The sequence below is a fragment of the Lynx canadensis genome, chromosome C1, assembly GCF_007474595.2.
Source record: "Lynx canadensis isolate LIC74 chromosome C1, mLynCan4.pri.v2, whole genome shotgun sequence".
NCBI classification, from domain to species: Eukaryota; Metazoa; Chordata; class Mammalia; order Carnivora; family Felidae; genus Lynx; species Lynx canadensis.
Window position 1 is genome coordinate 215,156,695 of NC_044310.1, and position 22,063 is coordinate 215,178,757.

The window sequence follows — 22,063 nt, forward strand, 5'->3', positions numbered from 1 at the left end:
CTTTAACATCCACTTAGTGGGGGAAGCTTTTCCTTTGCCTGTGAGAAAACCCTTGTGGCTTATGTGCTTACTCTTCGTGAAGACAGCCCTGGGGCTGCTTTTCGTGAGAAGACGTAGTCGTGAATCAGAATTTCGGGTAGCCTGTCGCCTGGAATGGCCAAAACACTGACCTTGATTTAGAGAACGTCTCCTCTTCTTGACTAACGCTGGTAAATAAAAGCAGTGAAAAATGGACTCATTTTTTCAATGTGAAAGGAATGTTTTCAACACTTCCCCATCTAGGAAGACATTTGCTCTGTATTTTTCACAGGTACACTTTACCACATCAAAGAAATCTCTTTCAAAATTTCGACTTTTAAAATAAAATCGTATTTGGGTGTTTTCTTGTATCGTGATATTCTGAATTTGCCAAAATTATCAGAGTGTTTTCTCTTTTGACTGTAAATTATATAGATGCCTTTTATAATATCAAACCATTTTTGCATAACCGGTATAAATACAAATGTATCGTGTTGGATCATTTTTATATATGTTTTCAGGTTCCATTTTCCAGTATTTTGTGTCTACAACCATGAATTACATAGCCCTGAATATTCCTTTTATGTGATGTCATTGAATTGTATTAGTATCAGGCTATGACTTCATGGAATGAGTTTCGAAGTAATCCCCCCTTTTTTTTATTGTCTAACTGAATTTGTATAAAATGTGTTTCTTAGAGTTTTGGTAGAATTAGCCTCTGACCACATGGGACGGACGTGTCTAAATTTTAAATATGTTAGCTTTTTTTAAAAAATAAAAGTTTATTATTTTTTGAGAGAGAGAGAGAGAGAGAACGAGGGAGGGGCAGAGATAGGATCCCAGGAAGGCTCCACCTATCAGCACAGAGCCCAATGCGGGGCTTGAACTCACAAACCCTGAGATCATGACCTAAGCTGAAATCAAGACTAGGATGCGTAACCGATGTAGAAATCCCAATTTTATTCTATTGATATAAAAAGCACAACGTACAAAGGTTTGTGCATAAAGATATTTACTTGTAGAGAGGACAAACTATAGTGAAACATCTCTTAACTCTATGCTTACATCTGCAAAGGCGTCCAAATCTGTTGAGCAAAACAAGTAACGTTGCTCTAGAGAAAGAAAAAAGAAAGAAAAGGTGGACTATGGCCGTGTGTTTAAGCAAAGAGCATAGACATCTACGTAAACTTTGCCCAGAAGGATGAGCAGAGCAGAGGTTCTGTGACCAAGGGGCCGTAGGGCCAGAGACTGATGCTGCGATCCCAGCTCTGACGGGTACTAACTCTGGGACCTTGGGCAACTTCCTACCTTCTCTGTGCCTCAGTTTCCGCCCCTGTGAAACAGGGGTGAGAAGAGCCCCTGTCGGTGCCACTTTGTGGATTAGGTGAGTTCACCCGTATTCCTGGCACAGAGTAAGCACTTCACGAACGGCGGCATTTATTACTGTGAAAGTGTTCGTTAAGTGACATTATTCAAGGCATTTGTTTTTCCTTATTTGAGTACTTAATATTATTTCAGCATGACTGTTTTGAAAAGTTGACGGGAGGAGAGAATAGCTGACCACGAACTATTTTTTCAATCCATTACTGTAGCTTTTTCAAAATTTCAGTGGTTTACTTTCGTAACTGAAGAAAGAAAGAAAGAAAGAAAATGCAGAGGAAAGGGGTGACCGACTGTATCGAGGGTGAGAACAGTCTCTGGGAACAGCGGAATCCCCGGGGCAGACAGATGTATTTGTGGCAGCTTTGATGTCTCTCAAAACCCAGCATTCAGCTGAGTCACAGCCTCGCTTGTAGCTTTTTGTCATTCTTAGGTTGGAATCGGAATCACTCCGACCAGAAACCATCGGCGGTGGCTCACTCACTTCCTGGCATCGTCATTAGGATCCCACATAAGTAAGCATTCTTCTTTCCCAAATGCTGGGCTCCGGGACGGGAGCCCTGCGCCAGGATTCCTGACTGCAGGGTGACACGGCCTTTGCGGACATAGCGACCGGGGTCAGACCCCCCGGGCCCTGCCACTCGTGCACCTGATGCCCTGTGCTTTGGAGAATTGTTTCTTCCTTAGAGGGTCCGCTGGGACGATTTCACGGGAGCTATACACACGGCCCCCACAGAATTGCTCGGCATCGAAACCTCTCTCAACCCCGATGGAGAAGGTAACGGCGGCCGATCTCCAGGACTGGAATGGCACACACACACACACACACACACAAAAAGGTATATTGGGAGAAATCATAACCTAAACGCTTTCATAATTCATAGACATTGTAAATAAGAGAAAAAGACCAACAAACTTTTAAAAATGACTCGGCGAATCTCTTGTGCATCTCGGTCTCCACGGAAAACACGCAGAATAAACACTGATAGAAGGTGCAGGTGGCTGATAAAAGGAGTAGAGAAGTGACCCCCCTCCCCTTCACTCTCCAAATACCCTAGCTGTGGGGGGACTTTCCCCAAATGCACTGATCTCTCCGCACCCCCTTCTCTGATGCTCCCCTGAGACAAGAGGACCCCTCCAAAAAGTGCAGAGGGGTGTCCGCGCTTCCTTTTGGGAGCCAGATGCCCGCTGGGCGTGATCGCCCTCCGCCCCTGCATGCTGAGACTCAGTGGACAGTGCCCAAACCAGGGAACGTGTGTCCCAGCTGCCTGCCCGTCCGTCTGTCCAGCTGGCCCTGCCTGGAATGCACGCAGGTAGCGTTGCTGAATTCTTAATTCAGCGAGAGCCCTTCAGCCCTCACATGGAGTGGCCGCCTCCACAGAGGTGAGCTGTCCAGAAAAGACGTGATACTTTCGTCCCTCTCTATTTTTCTGCGTCCTGCACGCCATCTGCAAGGTGGACGTCCGTACTCTTTTGATAAGAAGAGAAATCATAATGTCTCCAATTTATCCGGTATGAAATGCGGGCTAATAAGGCCGTGCAGGGACACAGAAGAGGGAGCGGCTGGCCTGGGTCGGTTGCCGGGGTCTGCCAGGAAGAAGGACGTTTGAGCACAAAAATAAAATAAAAGGGTTCACTGCCGGAGGAAGAGAGGAGAGTTTTCCGAAGGGAGCTGGGCTGTGCAAAACACGCAGGGACCGGCTGTGGGGGAGGAGTTGACCTCTTGCTGTTTTGAGGCAGAATGTTGCCCAGGGAGGGGTGCCTGGCGGGGGGGCTCAGTCGGTAGAGCCTCGGACTTCGGCTCAGGTCATGATCTCACGGTTCGGGAGTTCGAGCCCCGGGTCGGGCTCGGTGCTGACAGCTCGGAGCCTGGAGCCCGCTTCGCATTCTGTGTCTCCCTCTCTCTGGCCCTCCCCTGCTTGTGCTCTGTCTCTGTCTGTCTCTGTCTCTCTCTCTCAAAAATAAATAAACATTAAAAAAAATTAAAAAAACAACAACTAAAGAATGTTGCCCAGAGATTGAGACACACAGAGCTCTGTCTCCATGGCCAGAATCCCCGTGTTAGAATGTCTTGTTTCACTGTTGCCCCCCCGTACGACCTTCACCCAGGTCCCCCCGGATCAAGCCCACCTCGCCCCCTCCATCAGGCTCCGGGATCAGAGGGGCTGAGCCTCAGAAGGGAAGTTTCCTCTCTGGCCAGAAGGGGGCGCTGTGGCGCAGGGAGTTCACCCAAGACTGCGGGCGCCGGTTCAAGTTCTCGTTTTGTCCCTTCCATAATCTGGGACATCCACGTGGGGAACGAGGGAGAAGGCTTTCATCACAGGTCTCCTATAGGATTAAATAAAGCATTTCCACGCAAATGTTTATGAAGCAATGGTCCGCAAAGGAAAAAAGGTCGGCGGATACGGGGGGTGGTTACTTCTTTAGCGCTTTCTCTGTGGGCGTTAGCCGCCTTGTTGATGACACCGCCCACGTCGTCCAACCTTTCACGTCCCAGGTACGTGTGGCTGTAGGCCTGCTTTGGCGGACTGTGATCCTGCCCGTGTCCTGCTCCCGCCCTTTGGGCTTTGGGGGCCTGGTGGACTCTGCTCCTGACTCAGTTTGACCACCAGGTCGGGCTCTGGCGCCATTGGCCGCCAAGGAGGAAGGATGGTGGATCCCTGTCCCAGGTGCTCATGGGCTCAGTGATCAGCATCTTGAGCCGGCCTCCCTCAGGACCGAATGCCAGCAGAACCCTCCACCCTCCTTTCCTTTCTGGGGAAAGGCCCTGCCAGCTGCTTTGCTGTCTGGGCTCCAGACCAGCCTCCTGCTTTTGTGTCCACCACGGGACCCAGCCCATGCAATGGGACTTCTGTGTCACTATTGGTCTTTGCCCCGACTCTGGCTCAGAATGTCTCTGTACCGTTGTGCGGTCTGTGCACTGCACACCGCTAGGGGGAGCTGTTCATACTGTAGTCTACGAGGAGCAAGGCAAGGCTGAGCAGCCACACACAGCGGCCCTGCTCTCTTGCAGCAATTACACTGTGATCCAGGCACGTTGGCCCTGGCTTGTTCATGAAAGCTCCTGGCCTTTTCTTTTTTCCCTTTAAAATTTTTTAATGTTTATTTATTATTGAGAAACAGAGAGAGACAGAGCATGAGCAGGGGAGGGGCAGAGAGAAGGGGAGACAGAATCTGAAGCAGGCTCCAGGCTCTGAGCTGTCGGCACAGAGCCCGACGCGGGCTCAGCCCGAGGCGGGCTCAAACTGTGAGATCATGACCTGAGCCAAAGTGATGAGTTGAGCCACCCAGGGACCCCTCTCCTGGCCTTTCTAGCTGAAGAAAGAGAAGACCTCGGGATGTCTCTGAATCTTGTTTTCCTCAACTGTGAAGTGAAGGGCTAGATTGGTTGATTTCTAAGCTCAATTACCTAGACATGCCAAACTGTACTATTTCCGGAGTTCTGGAATCTTGCAAGCCTACCTAACTTAGTGCACCGGTAACAAAGGGTTCTGGCCAATGTCCTTGATGTTACCAGATGTGTGCCAGGGCTCAGCTTCAGGATTCAAGATCCCAGCACTGTCCTTCTCCAAAGGCAGCCTTTAACCTGCTGTTGTTCCTGGTCCTGTTCTAGCACCTTCCACCCACCGTCACAGGAAGCTCTTTCTCAAGGCCCCAGTAACAGACATTTGTACCCTACAGGCTCATGCCTTCATGCTGCACCTGCTACAGAGTGTGGGAGAGGGGGGGTGTGTCCCCATTCTATTCACAGGCAAGAAGGAGCAGGGAGGGCATAGAGACGGTTGGGAAGGTTCTAGACAGCCCAACTGGACTCAGAGAACTCATGGAGAGTACTAGTGGATATTATGGCCTGAAACCTGTGACTATATATAGGGCTATGTTTGCTCTTGTCAAGATGATTGGGGGCGCCTGGGTGGCTCAGTCGGTTGGGCGTCCAACTTCGGCTTTTAGCCCGAGGAGCCTCTAGAGGGTGTTAAGCAAAGGAGTGACCCTTTTTCTTTTTTAAGCTCTTTTTTAAAATGTTTATTTATTTATTTTGAGAGAAAGCAAGCGTGAGCAGGGCGGCAGCAGAGAGGGAGAGGGAGAGAGAGAATCCCAAGCAGGCTCCATGCCGTGGGCGCGGAGCCCGAGGCTGGGCTTGATCCCATGAACCATGAGGTCATGACCTGAGCCGAAATCAAGAGCCGGTCGCTTAACCAACGGAGCCACCCAGGCGCCCTGCCAAGGAGCGATCTTTAAAAGGGATCACTCTGGCTGCCTCCGGGAGGCAGGTCCAAGAGGGGCTGAAGGGGACCCACGAGAAATTTGGGAGGTTGTGCAGTCGTTCAAAGGATGGGTGGCTGTAGCCGACGCACAGAACACGTGCGTGGGGCACTGGGGACACGGGATACATCCAACCAGCCTGTGCAGGGCGCCTCCCGGGGCTCAGATGCCTGGGGAGGGCAGAAGTGTGGAGTCGGGTGCCCCAATGTGCTACAGGATGCCTTGAGACCAGATTCCCCACCCCTGGCAGAATCAGGAAGAGGCCAACTCAGTGACTTCACTCTCCACCCCACCAGCCCCCACCCCCCCCCCACAGGGGTGAGGCTGCGAACAGGCAGGGGGCCGTCTCCACCACCCACACAGCCAGGGCCGTGCATCCGGGGTTGTCACAACAGTCAGGGCCCACGCTGATTAAACCAGAATCCTCTCCGCGCGGCCTGGACTGGATCGTACCCAGGGAAACAACATCGTAGGACGCGGCCGCACGGAGCGCTCAGGGAAGATTCGTCTTTCTCTCCTTTGAGATGACGGCCGACCTGCCGCGGGCCGAACACACCGCATCCGGAGAGGAAGTGATAAAGCTCAGAGGAGCAGTGACAATAACCATGGTGACAGCCCTTGCAACCGGGAGGTCGCAAACACGAGGAGTGTTTACTTTGGAATTGCAACCGAAAAAAGAAAAGTCACAATGACGACAAGCAGGCTGCGACAGCCGTCTCTTCTGGGCACAACTCTAAAGAAGATACAGATCATGAACCATTTCCCAGGGGCTGTGTGTAAATCCGAGATTTCCTTTTGACATTCCCGTGTAAGATGTCTTCAGTGAGGAAGATGAATAATTCAGGGTTTGTTTTTTTTTTTTTTTTTTTTTTTGGTTTTTGGTGGGTTTTTTTGTTTGTTTGTTTTGGTTTTTGGTTTTTGAGCTCTTTATTTTGAGATCATTGTAGATTCCCCTGCAGTTGTGAGAAATAACACAGAGAGATCCCATAAACCCTTCCCCGTTCAACCCCCGGTAACCTTCTGCACAACTGTGATGTAACAGCACACGCCAGAAATTGACATGGGCACCATGATTCAGTTTTGAAGTGCCACATGGTTGCTTCTGAAAATATAAAAATATAAAACTTCTGTATTCAAAAAAAAAAAAAAAAAACAAAAAAAAAAGCAACCACCTGGGGGCCCCTGGCTGGCTCAGTTGGTTAAACGTCCGACTTCGGCTCAGGTCACGATCTCGCAGTCCGTGAGTTCCAGCCCCGCGTCGGGCTCTGTGCTGACAGCTCGGAGCCTGGAGCCTGCTTCCGATTCTGTGTCTTCCTCTCTCTCTCTGCCCCTCCCCTGCTCATTCTCTGTCTCACTCTGTCTCTAAAATAAATAAAAACATTAAAAAAAAATTTTTTTAAAAACCACCTAAAATTAAATTACAAGGTAACAGGGAGAAAATGTTTTTACCTTAATCCTAGTAAGAAGTTTGTGTCCACAGAACTGATGTGTTTATAAGAAAAACATTAAGTGGCCCTTGGAAATATTTTGATGGCCTGTCAAATTATAACCAAAATGACTACAGCACAGTGATACCTGAGGAAATTTATGAGGCCGCATTGGATGTATTTACTCACCGAGGGAAGGTTCTTTTGAGGTATTACTGTTTGTCTCCTTTCTGATGGCTTTTATCATTCTCTTTTACAACTAGGAACCCACCGGTTCCTTCTAGTATATTGCATTGTAAATATCTTGTGTCTTTTTACGGATTCATTCATTCAACAAACATAGAGTCATCGTCTGCTATGGCCAATTATGTTTCCAGGGTTCGGAAAACCCTAGATCAAAAATCCTAACATTCGAATTGGTCTCCCCATCTCGTCTCAACTACACTTGCCCTTGTTTTTCATTCCATCCCTTTCCAGAAGGACCATTGTAGAAGCTTCTGAAACTGTCAATCTCTATATAGTCTTTTCCCCACCTCCCTGTGCATTCTCTGCACTGCTGATGCTTCTAGGGACCGTCTTATTTTCGTTGTGGCCCTAACTTATCAATACAAGGGATGTTCAATTTTTTTTTTTTTCTTAAAAAAGACACATCTGATTATGCAACATTCTTTCTGGAAATACCATGTTCCCATCCTTCCTGTCCCACTCTGTACAGAACCAGTTCCAAACACTTTTGCAGCCCTTCGTGGTCCGGCCCCCATCCTCCTGCCCACATTCTCATTCATTCGCCTTCTCTCCAGCCCACCCGCTGGCTCAGACATCCCATCTTTGCACATGGTCCTTCTTGGACTAGTGTCCTCCCCTGGCTTTGCTGCCTGAAACAGTCCTGCTCATTAACCTTTTAGTCTAAACATGACCTTCTCTGCTGAATGAAGTAGAGTAAATTCCACTTAGTGGGCGATTTTATTTACTTGGAGATCACCAAATAACTACCTATCGATTGGGTTTATGTGCTGTCACTCAGTTTATTATGAGCAAAGAGATGTTTGTCTGTTTCCCATTGCTGGAATCTTGACACCCTCGTTACGATGTGGCAACAGTGATTCCCTTGGTGCTGCAGGGAATGCACTTAGCATTTTCTGTTTGTTTTATGAATCCTTTGTTTTGTGAATCTCTCCTTAAAGAAGAGAACACCAAATCTGAGAGTGTAACATTGCAAGGTTGCTTCGTTTTTCCTGGTATTTTTATTTACTTTACATTGATTATATGTATATAGTTTAAACCCTTGTGTTTTCTTCCACAATTATTAACATGTTTTGAGCTTTTGACACAGACTGCTAAATTTGTTTTCGAAAAGATTGCTCATTAGATCCAAAAATGCACGGCTTATCTACCGCATCTTTACAAACTCATATTAATTACTAGGTCAGGAGGCCAAAATTCTTTTTTATCTTCCACGTTGCTTTTCTTTGATTCTTAGTAAGATTGACTGTATTGTCATCTGTTTGTAAGGTTCTTGTATTTCATATTTCTGAGTTTTCTAAGCTTTGCCTTTCTCCTTTTACTTAGTGGAATATTCCAGCTCTTCTCATTGATTTAGAGGAACCATTTATTTACTCGCATTCTAAATTTTTTCTCAATATTGTTTACTGTGAAAAATTTTTTCAGCCTGTAATGGGCTGTCCTTTCTTTTGGTATGTTTGACATATAATCTTTAGGTGAATTCAAATCTCTTTTCCTTTTTAATGCCTTCCATTGGGTTTAGAAAATCCTCTCTCCACCCAGAACCCAAGGAGCTATTTTGTGTTCTCTATTTTTTAAAATAACTGAGCTGTGATCAATCTGCAGTTTATTTCGGTGCATGATAAAGTTACAAGCGGACGTTTCCCCCAAGCATCTGGCCAGTTGTGGTGTCATCCTTGACTGAGACATCTTTCATTTCCCATTGGTGAGTGACGCCTTACTTCACGTATGTTAAATACTGATCAGTTTTTTGAAGGATCACTGTTCATTGATCTCCTGCTGCTTCTTGGACCGGGTGATGCTCAGGGTCATGTGTCTCAGGTTTACCACGTGGCATAAAATCTGGTAAAGCAAGTTCTCCTTCATTTTTCTTTTTGTAGAAGACTCTCTTAGGTATTTCCACTTATTTACTTTCCCAGTTTCGGTTGGGAAAGCTACTCACTTTGAAACCTAACATTTTCCACTTCAGGGAGCCCGGGTGGCTCAGTCGGTTTAGCGTCCAACTTCAGCTCAGGTCACGATCTCACGGTCCGTGAGTTCGAGCCCCGCGTCGGGCTGTGTGCTGACAGCTCAGAGCCTGGAGCCTGCTCCGGATTCTGTGTCACCCTCTCTCTCTGCCCCTCCTCTGCTCGTGCTCTGTCTCTCTGTCTCTCAAAAACAAATAATGAAGTAAATAATAAATAAAACCTAGCATTTTCCAGTGCAATACATGACTGCTCCTTCTGAAAGCAAAACTATTTTTCAGTTCAATTTTTAGTTTTATTTATTTGGTCCCTGATATTTATCATTGAGGTTACTCTTAGCCATTGTATTTGTGGGTGCTGTTGTGCACGGGATTTTTTAAATCATATTTTTAACTGGTCAAATGCTTCTTTTTTTTTTAAATTTTTTTTTCAACATTTATTTATTTTTGGGACAGACAGAGACAGAGCATGAACGGGGGAGGGGCAGAGAGAGAGGGAGACACAGAATCGGAAACAGGCTCCAGGCTCCGAGCCATCAGCCCAGAGCCCGACACGGGGCTCGAACTCACGGACCGCGAGATCGTGACCTGGCTAAAGTCGGACGCTTAACCGACTGCGCCACCCAGGCGCCCCTGGTCAGATGCTTCTAAAAAGAAAAGTTACTTTGGTGTGCCTACAGCGATTTCAGTTATGTTATTAGCTTCTCTTATTACTTTGTCAACTACTGAGTGGCCTCTTGAGTTTCTGGTATACCTACTAGAAGAAACTGGGAGTGGAGAACGGGGGTATCCCCAGTGCCAGGCATTCAGCATGCCATCCGCATGAAGTTCAAACCCAAGCAAAGCTGGCACATAGTGAGTGACAGAGGTCAGGGTAGAGGCCAAGCCAGGAGAGAGGGAAGGGGGATGATGGGGAAGAGGCCTCCGTGGGGACTCTGTGGTCCTGGTGTTGTTTTAGGTGGTGGTGATGATGAGGGAGCATAAGGCAGGCTGGGGGCAAAGTACAAGCTCGCACACCCCCTCCCCCCCAAGTGCGATGTGCGTGACATTCCTCAGGCACCCCAGGCTGCCCAAGGACAAAGGAAAGGACACAAAACAAATGGTTAAACTGGTTAGAGTCTCCATCGGTTTACAAATATCTTAGAAAATCACAAGAAAAAGGCAATCTTTTTTTATCAATAACCTAATCTCCAGAAACCTACGGACTCAGTTTCCTGGAGCCCCAACGTCACCCTCCCCTCCATAGAGATGTGGGGAACAAAGGCAGAAGGAAATGATAGATAAAATTGAGTTTCCTTATAACCTGCAGCCCGTTGACAAATAGTTGAGGCGGGCAGAGCAAAACATTTCTCCTCGGGGAACTCCCTACTGTCTTAATGCTAATGCTTTGCTGGAGGGAAAAACAACCTTAGTGTGACAGTAGCTAGGCCTCTAGTAATCTGTATGAAAACCTCTTTGGAAAATTCCCTCTTGACTTTACCTCCCCCAAGTCCATGGTATATAACCAGTTACCATCCCAACCCCAGAGTAGCTCTTTCTGCCCTCAGGTCCTGTCCCCATGCTTTAATAAAATCACCTTTTTGCACCAAAGACGTCTTCAAGAATTCTTTCTTGGCCGTCAGCTCTGAACCCCACCGTTACCCCAAAACCCCATCAATTACATGAGCGTGCCCCATGTATAAAAGTTACTGAGGGGCGTCTGGGGGGCTCAGTTCATTGAGCACCTCACTTCAGCTCCAGTCATGATCTCACAGTTCATGAGTATGAGCCCTGTGTCGGGATCTGTGCTAACAGTGCATAGCCTGCTTGGGACTCTCTCTCTCCTCTTTCTCTGCCCCTCCCCCACTCAAGCTTTCTCTTTCTCAAAATACCTAAATAAATTAAAAAAAAAAAAAAAGCCTCAGGACCCCAGGACCCCTGGGTGACTCAGTTGGTTAAGCTACCGACTTTTGGTTTTGCCTCGGGTCATGATCTCATGGTTCATGAGATCGAGTCCCAAGTCATGCTCTGTGCTGACAACTCGGAGCCTGCTTGGGATTCTCTCTCTTTCCCTCTCTCTGCCCCTCCCCAGCTCGCTCTCGCTCTCTCAAAATAAATAAATAAACTTAAAAAAAAATTTCACTGAACTGTCCACTGTAATTTATGAACTTTGACATATGTATGTCTATAGTGTGGTGAACAGTGGTCCTCAAAAGGATACATCTAAATCCTAACCCCCAGTCGCTGCGAATAAGACCTTATTTGGAAAATGGGTCTCTGATGGTATAATTAAGTTAGTGATCTTGAGATGAGATCGTTCTGGATTAGGGTGGGCTCTAAATCTGCTAACTAGCGTCCTTTTAAAAGGAGGAGCAAAGCATGGGGCGCCTGGGTCGCTCATTCGGTTAAGCATCTGACTCTTGGTTTCGGCTCAGGTCATGATCTCGCAGTTCGTGAGCTCGAGCCCCACACAGGGCTCTGTGCGGACAGTGTGGAGCCTGCTTGGGATTCTCCCTCTCTCTCTGCCCCTCCCCTGCTCACTCTCTCAAAAGTCAATAAACTTAAAATTATTTTTATAAATAGAGGGAAAAAGCGGACACACAGAAGAGAGGGTGATGTGAGGACAGAGGCAGAGACAGGAGTGTGGCATCTACAAGCCCCGGAGCACCGAGAACCCTGCCGTGTGCCTGGAGCTAGAAGGAGGTGCGGGAGGGTCCTCCCCTCCAGCTTTTGGAGGGAGCCCGGCCCTGCCGATACCTTGGGGTCAGATTTCCGGTCTCCAGGGCCCTGAAAGGGTAAATATCTGGTTGTAGTAATGTGTTATGCCAGCCCAGGCCACGAAAACAATGCCACGCGTTAATAAAAACGTTATTTACACAAGCAAACAAACAAAAAAGCCAGTACGGACCAGCACCGGCTGGGGTGTGGGAGCAGGTGCTCTGATGCATGGTGGTTGGGAACTTTGAGGGGAAGCCCTGAATTAATGACGTAATCATTAAACACGTTCTTTCACCCTGTTCCGTTCACTGGACCATGACCCAGGGCACAGTTACAGACGTCCACAAAGACTCTCACTCCAACGTTGACTCCCTCGGGGCCTTTGGGACCGCTCTCTCGGACACCCGAGGCCGATCTTCTGTGCTGCAATCCTGCCCCAGTGCTGCTTCTTCCCTCTCTTCAAGGCCACCGCCCCAGAGACTCACCTTTGGTGCCCCCTTCAGCCACGCTCTGCATGAAACAGCCGGGGGCCAGCCCTGCCTCCTGCCAGCCAGAGCTCCCGTTAGGGACCGAAGGCTTGCGCCCTCCCCGAATCCCTATGTTGAAGCCCCCACCTCCGTGTAATGTTATGTGGAGGGGGGAACCTTGGGAGGAAGTTAGGGTTGGATGGGATCAGGAGAGTGGGGCCGTCACGGTGGATTTGGCCCTTTAAGAAGAGACGTGAGATCTCACCCCTCCCCGTCCTCCTCGAGCACACAGAGAAGAGGCCATCCATCCATTTGGCAAGCGTTCACCTCCAACAGGCTGTGCTGTCTCCTTGACCCTGAACTTCCAGCCTCCAGAATTGTGAGACACAGATGCCTGTTGTTTAGACCCCTCGGCCTGTGGGACTTTGTTACAGCCGTTCACACTGACTGGGACAGCCCTGAGCCCCTGTCCATCGGTCGGGAGGGGGCAGTTCACTGATAGGCTCCTGTCCTGGGAAAAAGCTCGCGTATGTGTTCCTCTGCTCTCCCACCTCAGCCCCATAGTGTCACCCCAGACACCCTTCCTGCCCCTCGGGAAGCCTGTTTCTCTCCGTTCCCATGACCGGGGACTTCATTCTGACCCACCCGGCCCACCTGGACTGTGCCCACACTCCCGGCCTCTGTCCTCCAGGCCCTACGAGGGGGACCCTTTAAAACCAGACATCTCGGGGAGCCTGGGTGACTCCGTTGGTTAAGCGTCCAACTCTGGGTTTTGGCTCAGGTCATGATCTCACAGCTCGTGAGTTCGAGCCCCGCATCGGGCTCTGTGCTGACAGAACAAAGCCTGCTTGGGATTCTCTGCCCCTTCCCTGCTTGCGCGTGCTCTCTCTCAAAATAAATGAACTTAAATGAAAAAGGTGTCTCATCGAGACTTACAGGCGTCATCTTAATGGCCGTTTCTTGTTTTGTAATTTACACAATCACATGCTTATCTATTGCGGGTAAGTCTCTGCCTCACCTGACTGCCATCACACACACTCACACGCGCACACACACACGTACGTGGGCACACGGCATTGATGGCAGAAACCGCTGCCCATCTCCAAGTGATCAACCACCTGCCTCCGTAAAGTCGGGCACCATAAACCACCCCAGCTTCAGAGCCTCGTGTGCCGTCGTCCAGAGGAAGTCATTCTGGTCTGACCCTTGCCCGCTCGCCTGGCCTCGTCTCCCTCTCCTGTCCGTTCAACAGATCCCGCACTGTCACCCCAGGTCATTCCCACAAATGCGCCTCCAGGCTGGTGCGCCCCGCCTCCTACCTGGTGCATCTCTCTCTCTCTCTCCTGTTACATTCGCCAACTTGCAGCCTCGCACAGGAAGCCGTCCTGGCCTCTGGAGGCAGAGCGAAGTGCTCCCTCCTCTACCCTTCCCTGGCCCCCTCCTCTACCCTTCCCTGGCCCTGTTTTCATACCTCTGCACGAGGCCGCTACTCTACCTTTGCGGGGCCGCGAGCCCTGGGGGCACAGCCTGTGTGTTCCCGGCACCCCGCACGCTGCCCAGACAAGGAGCCTGGAGGGAGGTGTGTTTTATGAACGGATGAGTTTCAGATTCACCCCGGTTTCTAATATCTGCCTGCCTCTCTGGAGCCCGCTGGGGTGTCTATCACGCCAGCCCCCACCTCTGCATCTATAGCACTCGGATTTCCACTATCAAAGATTGGCATTTCTTCAAGAAATTTTTCATTCATTGGACAGACTTGAGTCATGTGTTTAGGGCAGAGGTAGCACAAGGGCTCTCAGGACTGAGAGCTTGGGTTTGGCCTCAACTCCCCCTTGACCACTTGCCCGCTCTGGGAAAGTTATTCCCCACCCCCATGCTTGGGATGTCTCCCCCGCACGTTGGCGGGTGACGGCAGCCCAGCTCCTAGAGTGTCCATGAGGATCAAATACAATTACACGTGCAAAGCACGTAGCACAGGTCTGCAGCTCACGTTCCCGACTTGGAGGCACGGTGTCAGCCCCCCGTAAGGGTGCTGAGTTCCTGGCTCACTGCAGAGACAAGACACGAGACGACCTTCTGTGTCCAGAAGAGCTCTGTGAGTTTCCGGCAAAGTCAGGTCGTCTTCAGCCTCTTCAGATGGGTACGGTGTCCATTCTAGTGGCGACACTAATAATATCTTAGCAGAATGGCTGCCTGCTGAGATGAGACACAGGCCCCAGGGGAGGTGCTCACGGGTCCCTTCGAGAGCACCCGCTATAGGCAGACAGGTAGGTGGAACCTGACTGGTAGACACACACCTCCAGCTGCTGCAAATTTGGGTCCTCCAAAGGGTCAGCCATATTCTCCCAAGGTGCACTCGGCCAATGGCTAAACATGGCGCCAGAGATGAGAGTTAGGCATTGCCCTGCTGGGCACCAAGCCCGGGAACCCCCATCGGCCAAGACTATAGCCCGAGGTCCTTCTCATGTATCCCTTCCTTCCCTCTACCTTTTCCCAGGTGTCAGACCTGCATCCATCAGAAGGCTTTCCCCACCTCCCTGCCCCTCTCCATCTATCCTTCACAGGGAAAGCTCTCATCTGCTATCCCCCCTTGGCTTCTGCTTCTTAAAAGACCCAAACAGCAGATCTACAGAGACAGCAGTAAGGCCAGGGAGGTACAGCAGACCCAAAAGGAATCCCAAAGAGACCCTGATAATCTACTGATCAGTAGGCAAGAGAGGGAAAAACAAGTTAGGATATTTTTGTATGTATGTATTTATTTTTGAAAGAGAGAGAGAGAGAGAGAGAGAGAGAGTGTGTGTGTGTGTGCGCGCGCGCACTTGCGAGTGGGGGAGGGGCAGAGAGAGAGGGAGGCAGAGTATCTGAAGTGGGGTTTGAACTCTTGAACAGAACCATGAGCTCATGACCTGAGCTAGAGTCGGATGCCTAACTGACTGAGCTTCCCAGGCTCCCCTAAACAAGTTGGGATTTTTATCTGCACTTTGACTTAATAAGGACTCCTAATCTCCCAGTGTAAACAATGTCCAGTATAATTGCCTAAATTATACATATTTTAAAAATGTTTATCTATTTTTTAGACAGAGAGAGACAGAGTATGAACGGGGGAGGGGCAGAGAGAGAGGAAGACACAGAATCTGAAGCAGGCTTCAGGCTCCGAGCTGTCAGCACAGACCCCCAACGCAGGGCTCGAACCCACAGACTGTGAGATCATGACCTGAGCCGAGGTCGGACGCTTAACCTACTGAGCCACCCAGGCGCCCCTATAATTGCCTAAATTATATAAAGTGAGTTTCTAAGCCTAAAGATATTCAGTACCTAGAGGCAATTTCATGAAAAGCATCACAATTTAATAAAATTATTACAATGTTATAACTCGATAACAAAAAATACCTGATTAATAGGTGGGCAGAGGAACTGAATAGACATTTTTCCAAAGAAGACATAAAAGTGGCCAACAGGTGGATGAAAAGACGCTCAACATCGCTCACGATCAGGGAAATCCGAATCAAAGTCACTGTGAGGTCTCACCTCATACCTGTTGAAGTAGTTGTAATCAAAAAGGTAAGGAATAACAAGTGTTGGTGAGGAAGTGGAGAAAAATGAACGCTCGTGCGCGGTTGGTGGGAATGTTAAGTTGGTTCAGTCACTCGGGCGAACGATAGGGAAGTTCTTCAAAAAATGCAAAATAGGACTACCCTGTGATCCAGCAACTCCACTGCTGGGTATTTACCCAAAGGAAACGAAAACAGGACATCACAACGATAACTGAACCCCATGTTTACCGCAGCATTATTTACAATAGCTAAGATACGGCAACAACCGAAGTGTCCACGGATGGATCCACGGATAAAAAAGATGTATATAATGGAATCTTTTTTGGCGACGAGAAAGAGGGAAACCTTGCCATTGTGTGACATCGTGGATGGACATTGACGACATTGTTCTCAGGGAGGTAAGTCCCAGACAGAGGAAGGCAGACACTGTAAGGGCTCGCCTATTTGTGGAATCCAAAAACGCTCAACTTGTAGAAACAGAGTAGAATGGTCGTCACCAGGGCCTGGGGGGCAGGGAGGTTGGAAAGAATGTTGGTCAAAAGACACACACTTGCATTTAGATGATGGGTTAAGTTCTGAGGACCTGATGCATAGCCTGGTGACTGCAGTTAAAACTGCTCACATACTTAAAAGATGTTAAGACAGTCGATCTTAAATGTTCCCACCACAAAAAAGAAATGATAATTCTGTGACGTGATGAAGATGTTAATAGACACTATAGAGGGGATCATATTGCAACGGGTAAGTGTATCACATCAACATGTACACCTTAAATTTCCACAACATTGTACGTCAAGTACATCTCAATTTTTTCGAATGATCACAGTGTCGAAAAAGACTTGAAAATGACGTAGGAGTTGCTTTGCTCAGAGACCTAGGGAGTGTCCACACACCCTTGAAAATGCACCTGAGACTTTAGGGGCCGTGAGAATCCCGAGGTCTATCCGTGGAGACCTCCGGGGATCTCTGGACCCCAGTTTCCTGATCTGAAATTTGTAGCGATGAAAATATATCCAAGATACTTTGTTACGTGAAAATAAAATACGCTGCAGACAGTATGTAGAGCTCAAAACCCATTTTTCCTTTCACTGACGTGTACCTAACATTATCTGCATTATCTGAGAGGCGTGAGTTTGAGGGTTTCTTTTACCTTGCATTTCAGACACTTCTGAACTCTTCGAGGTATTTGAAAAAGCACATGTATTACTTTTGTCATCATAGTTTCCAAACAAATTTCTAAAAAAGGAATGATAATAAATACATTTCCGACAAACCAAGGGTCTGACCCTGTCTCGCATCTCCGGGGGCAGAGGGCAGCCCGACCACCTACCGGACGCCCGTCCATGGTGATTCCCCATCTCTGTCCGCTCGCGGCTCTTGGCCGGCTCTGTCATGGCTACTCTTTCGCCAACTGCCTCAAGGGCTGACGCGGCCAAGGGCATTTGAATGTCAGGTGCGTCCCCGCTTTACTGAGCTGGATGCCGCCGGCACACACGCAGTCCCGTCCTGACACCAGAAGGCTGAATTTCTCAGCAACAAAAGCCCCAGCCTGCTCTTGAAGACTTATTTACTCATTCATTATTTTTTAATTCAGACATTCATTCAGCAAATATTTTTAGAGCACCTCATGTGTAGGGGTTCTGTAGGAACAGAGAAATTCGCCATAAAAATTAAATAGAAAAATGCATCCGGCTGGAAATTAAGACAGCGTGTTCCCAACCGCTAACAGCCGCTCAGCTAAGAATTAGCACATGACAAAGGGTGTCTCTCGCTAGACGTAAAAGAAATAAATGCCCCTTAAAATAACAATGAATGGACATCTTCACTTGTCAGTGATTAAAATAAAATGATAAAACTCATTGCTGCGGAAGAGATGGTAATCGAGGTCATTGCTAGCCACCGTGGGAGACCAAGCATCAACACGGGTGTGGCATTTAGTGACATGTGTAGCGACATATTGATTTGTGTTTTTGCTGCTGAGTTTTTCCTTTCTCTTTCAAAGAAAATAGTCAGGCTGTATTGGTGATCCATGGCTGCATAACGAACATCACCAACTTAGTAGCAGAAGACAACACCCATTTAATAGTTCAAGGCTCTACAGGTCAGGAGCTCAGGAGGGGCTCAGCTGGGTTCTCTGCCCAGGGTCTTATCAGATGGGAAGTGGGGGTGGCTGCCAGTGCGTGTTCCCTTCTGGTGGCTCTGGGGGCGAGCCCATTTGCAAGCTGATTCGGGTCAGGGACAAAACTCAATTCCTTGGGGTTGTAGGACTGAAGTCATCAGCCAGCGACCATTCTTGGCTCCTAGAGGCTGCCTGCAACCCTTGTCACGTGCTCTCCCTCATCTCCAAAGCCAGCCTCTGTTCCCCTCACAGCACATCCCTCTTGTGCTCTTTCTAGATACATCCTAATCTCCTGGAAGGACTCATCTGATCGGGTCAGGCCCAGTTGTTGAAAAAACATAAAATAATAGCGAGCAAATGAAATGACAAATAGGACAAAAGACTGAATTTTGGAATGATATTTGCACCGTACTTTTTGGCAGAAGATAACTGATAGACCGACCTGCCTAGAAGTGAGACGAAGGTAGCCTGGTCAAACTCTGGTCCTAAACACAAAACCAAGATGGCACAGAAGAATCGTTCGTAACGTGTGGAACGGTGGTTGCTTCTCTATCCCTCGGCCTGTCTCTCGAAAGTTAATCTCATTTGTGTCTGTCAGTTTTTCCCCACATGCAAACACACACACGTGCACACACACGCACACCTTTTCCCAGACAGACCAACAAGGACCAGCAACTTGGCTGGCTGGCAGTATCTGGAAGGTTTCCAGCCCCTTCTGTCAATCCCCAAAGCGCTGTGCAACCTCACCAGAGGCGCGGTGTATTTCTAGCCACAGAGGTTCAAGTTTTCGATCACAAAGACGCTAGGGCTGTGGAGAAAGGGGAAGTCTGAAGCCGATGCCTTATGTGGGGGACCCAGCTGGGAGGACGTTTAGCAACTGTAGATTGGAGCTAAAGAACCACATCTCCTTCTCGCTTCCTCAGAAGGGAAGGAACTGAGCTGACCGTGTGACGATGGTGTCAGTGCCGTGACTTCAGTGACTTCAGCCCTTTGCTCAATGATTCTACTTACGGTTCTCTTCCTGCTTGCGGCCCCCACCCTGCACATCCATACACCCACCCACGAGGGGCGGGTACGTGCACACACACCCGCATGCACCCATTACGTAGACTTACCCCAGTTATATGCATACGCATACATGCAAGACCAGACAGACACACAGCTACACAGACACTCGGATAAACGCACTTAGCCACACACGGGCACACACGTGCTGTCACACTCAGACACACACTGACACATCTATCCACATCTGCATATACACGTTCTTATAACAGTAAATGCACACACTCTGGAACGCAGACACGCGTGCACAAATACACGCAATGTTCAGAGGCACACGTGTGCACTTGACTTCTTGGCAGAGATTCCAACCCACGTGTCCCGTCGGTGGTGCATGTGGATTTTATTTCTCGATTGTTGTGGACCCTTTCCTTATTTTCCTGCAAACTTAGGTAATCGCAGTTCTGAAGAAGTGAAAAATGCCAAACAGGCAGAGCACCTGAGCAGGGGACAGGGGAGCCCAACGCCAGCCCTCATGAGGGATGGGGGACGGGGAGGGGGCAGGGAGCTGTGCTGACACAGACTTTGGGTTTGGGTCGTGAAGCCCTTGGGTGGTCCTTGGTGGTCCTCACGGTGCCAGAGGCGGAGCAGACCCCACACCCCGGTTGCCCCGGTCTCTGCAGTGTTGAATGCCTTGCGGTCATGGGAACCACATCCCCCATCACTGTACGTGTCTTCGGACCCAGCTACCTTTCTGGGAAGGGCCGCTTTTCCTGCATCTAGATCGCCCTGTGGTGTGTGGATGTGGTCCACGCTCCCCCACCGTGGAGATCCGTAGCAGCAGTTTAGGTAGCAACATCGAACTCCCCAGCCTCAGGGAGGACAGAAGTCTTCCTCTCTACTTCGGCCGGACGCAGCTACACTTGGACTGGGGAATGCAAACAATCAGAGTGGCTCCTGCGCGAAATTCCCCTGTGTACATCAAGAGCGGGGTTGGTGGAGCGCCCGGGTCCTGGGGTGGGTGCCAACACAGGCCGGCGTCAGGAGCGCTGATGGGTATGTTGCTCTGCAGTCCGTCTCGGCCTGGGCGGAGCCCCTGGAGGATAGGTAGGTTCTGTAATGGCAGTGCTTTCGTGGGGCCTGTGCACTCATACTTCATTTTGCAGAGGCAGTTCCGGGGGCTCTACCTGAGAAGATAAGGCTGCTCTCGGGAGAGGGGCAGGCACCAGGGGCCCTGGCTCTCCTTCCAGGGGCTCACACAGCTTGTGCGTGGCCTGCCTTCCTCCCGCGACCTTCCCTTCATGGCCCCCAAATCCCAGCTCAGGAGGACAGCTGGGCTAGTTTCACCCTCGTTATTTCCCCTCCTCTGTCTGAGCCCCCAGGATGGGCAGGGGCCGACGGCATGTGCCAGGACCTGGCTGTCTTCCCCGCTCCACGCGGATGCTCGGGGTTGGCAGAGGTGAGCGGCAGACAGATCTCTCTGTCCCACAGGACCGTCTACTCCATCCTCCCTGCCTCATCGAGGGCAGGGCTGCTTGGAGCCAGGGAAGAAACCACCTAAAAATCTCCTTAAGAAGAATCGTAAAACTCCCTTCCTTAAGACGTGTGGGCTCCCGTTTCTACAATTTTTAACCTGCTTGACGAGCCAATGCCTCCGATGTCTATCTGAAAGTGTCCTCTAAGGTGGGGACCAGGTGAGGCCGGTGAGGCACCCCAGAAGTGGAATCAGAGGAGGCACTCACTCCCAGGTCGGGGAAGAGCAGGGTCATGACCTTGAGACAGAGGCCCCTCAAGTCTCTCATCCTGGGCATCTCACCTAGTTCCTTCTCTGGTGCTGTCTACTCCCCATCCCTGATCCATTAGGGGGCATCTGAGGGTGAACAGTTTGATGTCGAAGCTAGACTTTTATCTTCTCCTCCTCAAGGGGACAGAAGAACCACTCATAACAGAAGGTACTCAGGTTCTGATAAACTGAATGCAGTTACCAGACAGCCCAGCAATTTCACTCTTGGGCATTTGTCCCAGAGACACAAAGTCCCAGACGCCCTTCAGGGGGTGAGTGGCTAAGGAAAGAGAGACATGTCTGCCCCATGGGCCACCACTCGGTGATAAAAGGAACGAACCACGGATGCGTTCAACACCTACAGCACATCCACTCCCGTTTGTGGGTCTTGTAGATGTCTAGAAGCCAAACTTTGTCAATGAGCAACTAACGCCTTGTCCAAACACCAGGGACCAGCACCACTAGACCCATGGGGCACTGGAACAGCAAAACACATTTTCTCTGGAGGACATGCTCAACATTTGATCAATGTCTCTAGTAGTCCTTTGTGAAAAAAAGTCCTCTGTAGGTCTTGACTTGTACCTCACTTGTAAGGTGCTTTGTTTGCCTGATAATATCCAGCACAGGACTAGGAACGGGGGGCAAAGCAGACAGCAGGGAAAAGCAGAAGAGCATGGGACTTCTGAGTAATTGACATCTTCGCACAATTTTATGTGAGTCCGCAAAACAGAGAATTACCAGAAGCCCCAAGCAGCTGAGGGTAGGGAACAGAGCATCAAGCCAGTGCTGGGCTGAGCCTGACATCTTGGGGACCAGCCAGTGTGTTCTGTGCGAGCTTATTGGCCCAGCCCTTCCTGGTGGCTAGACCTTCTCAACCAGGGGTCCCGCAGAGCAAGCAGAGCTGTGGATGCAGTCACGTGGCCAGCAGCCCCACTGGCCTGTCCTCACCCACTGGCCACATACACAAGTTTGACTCCCCATCAGGAGACCCTTTGGGCAGGTACCGGCCCCCTCAAAGCTGGTGCTACGTCTCTAGACTTTACAGAAGGAGTCATGGCATACCGCTGAATTTTATAAGCCGTCAGTTTGAACAACATAACTTTTAGACATGTTTCTCAGGGTGTTACTCTGGGTCACAAAAATATAA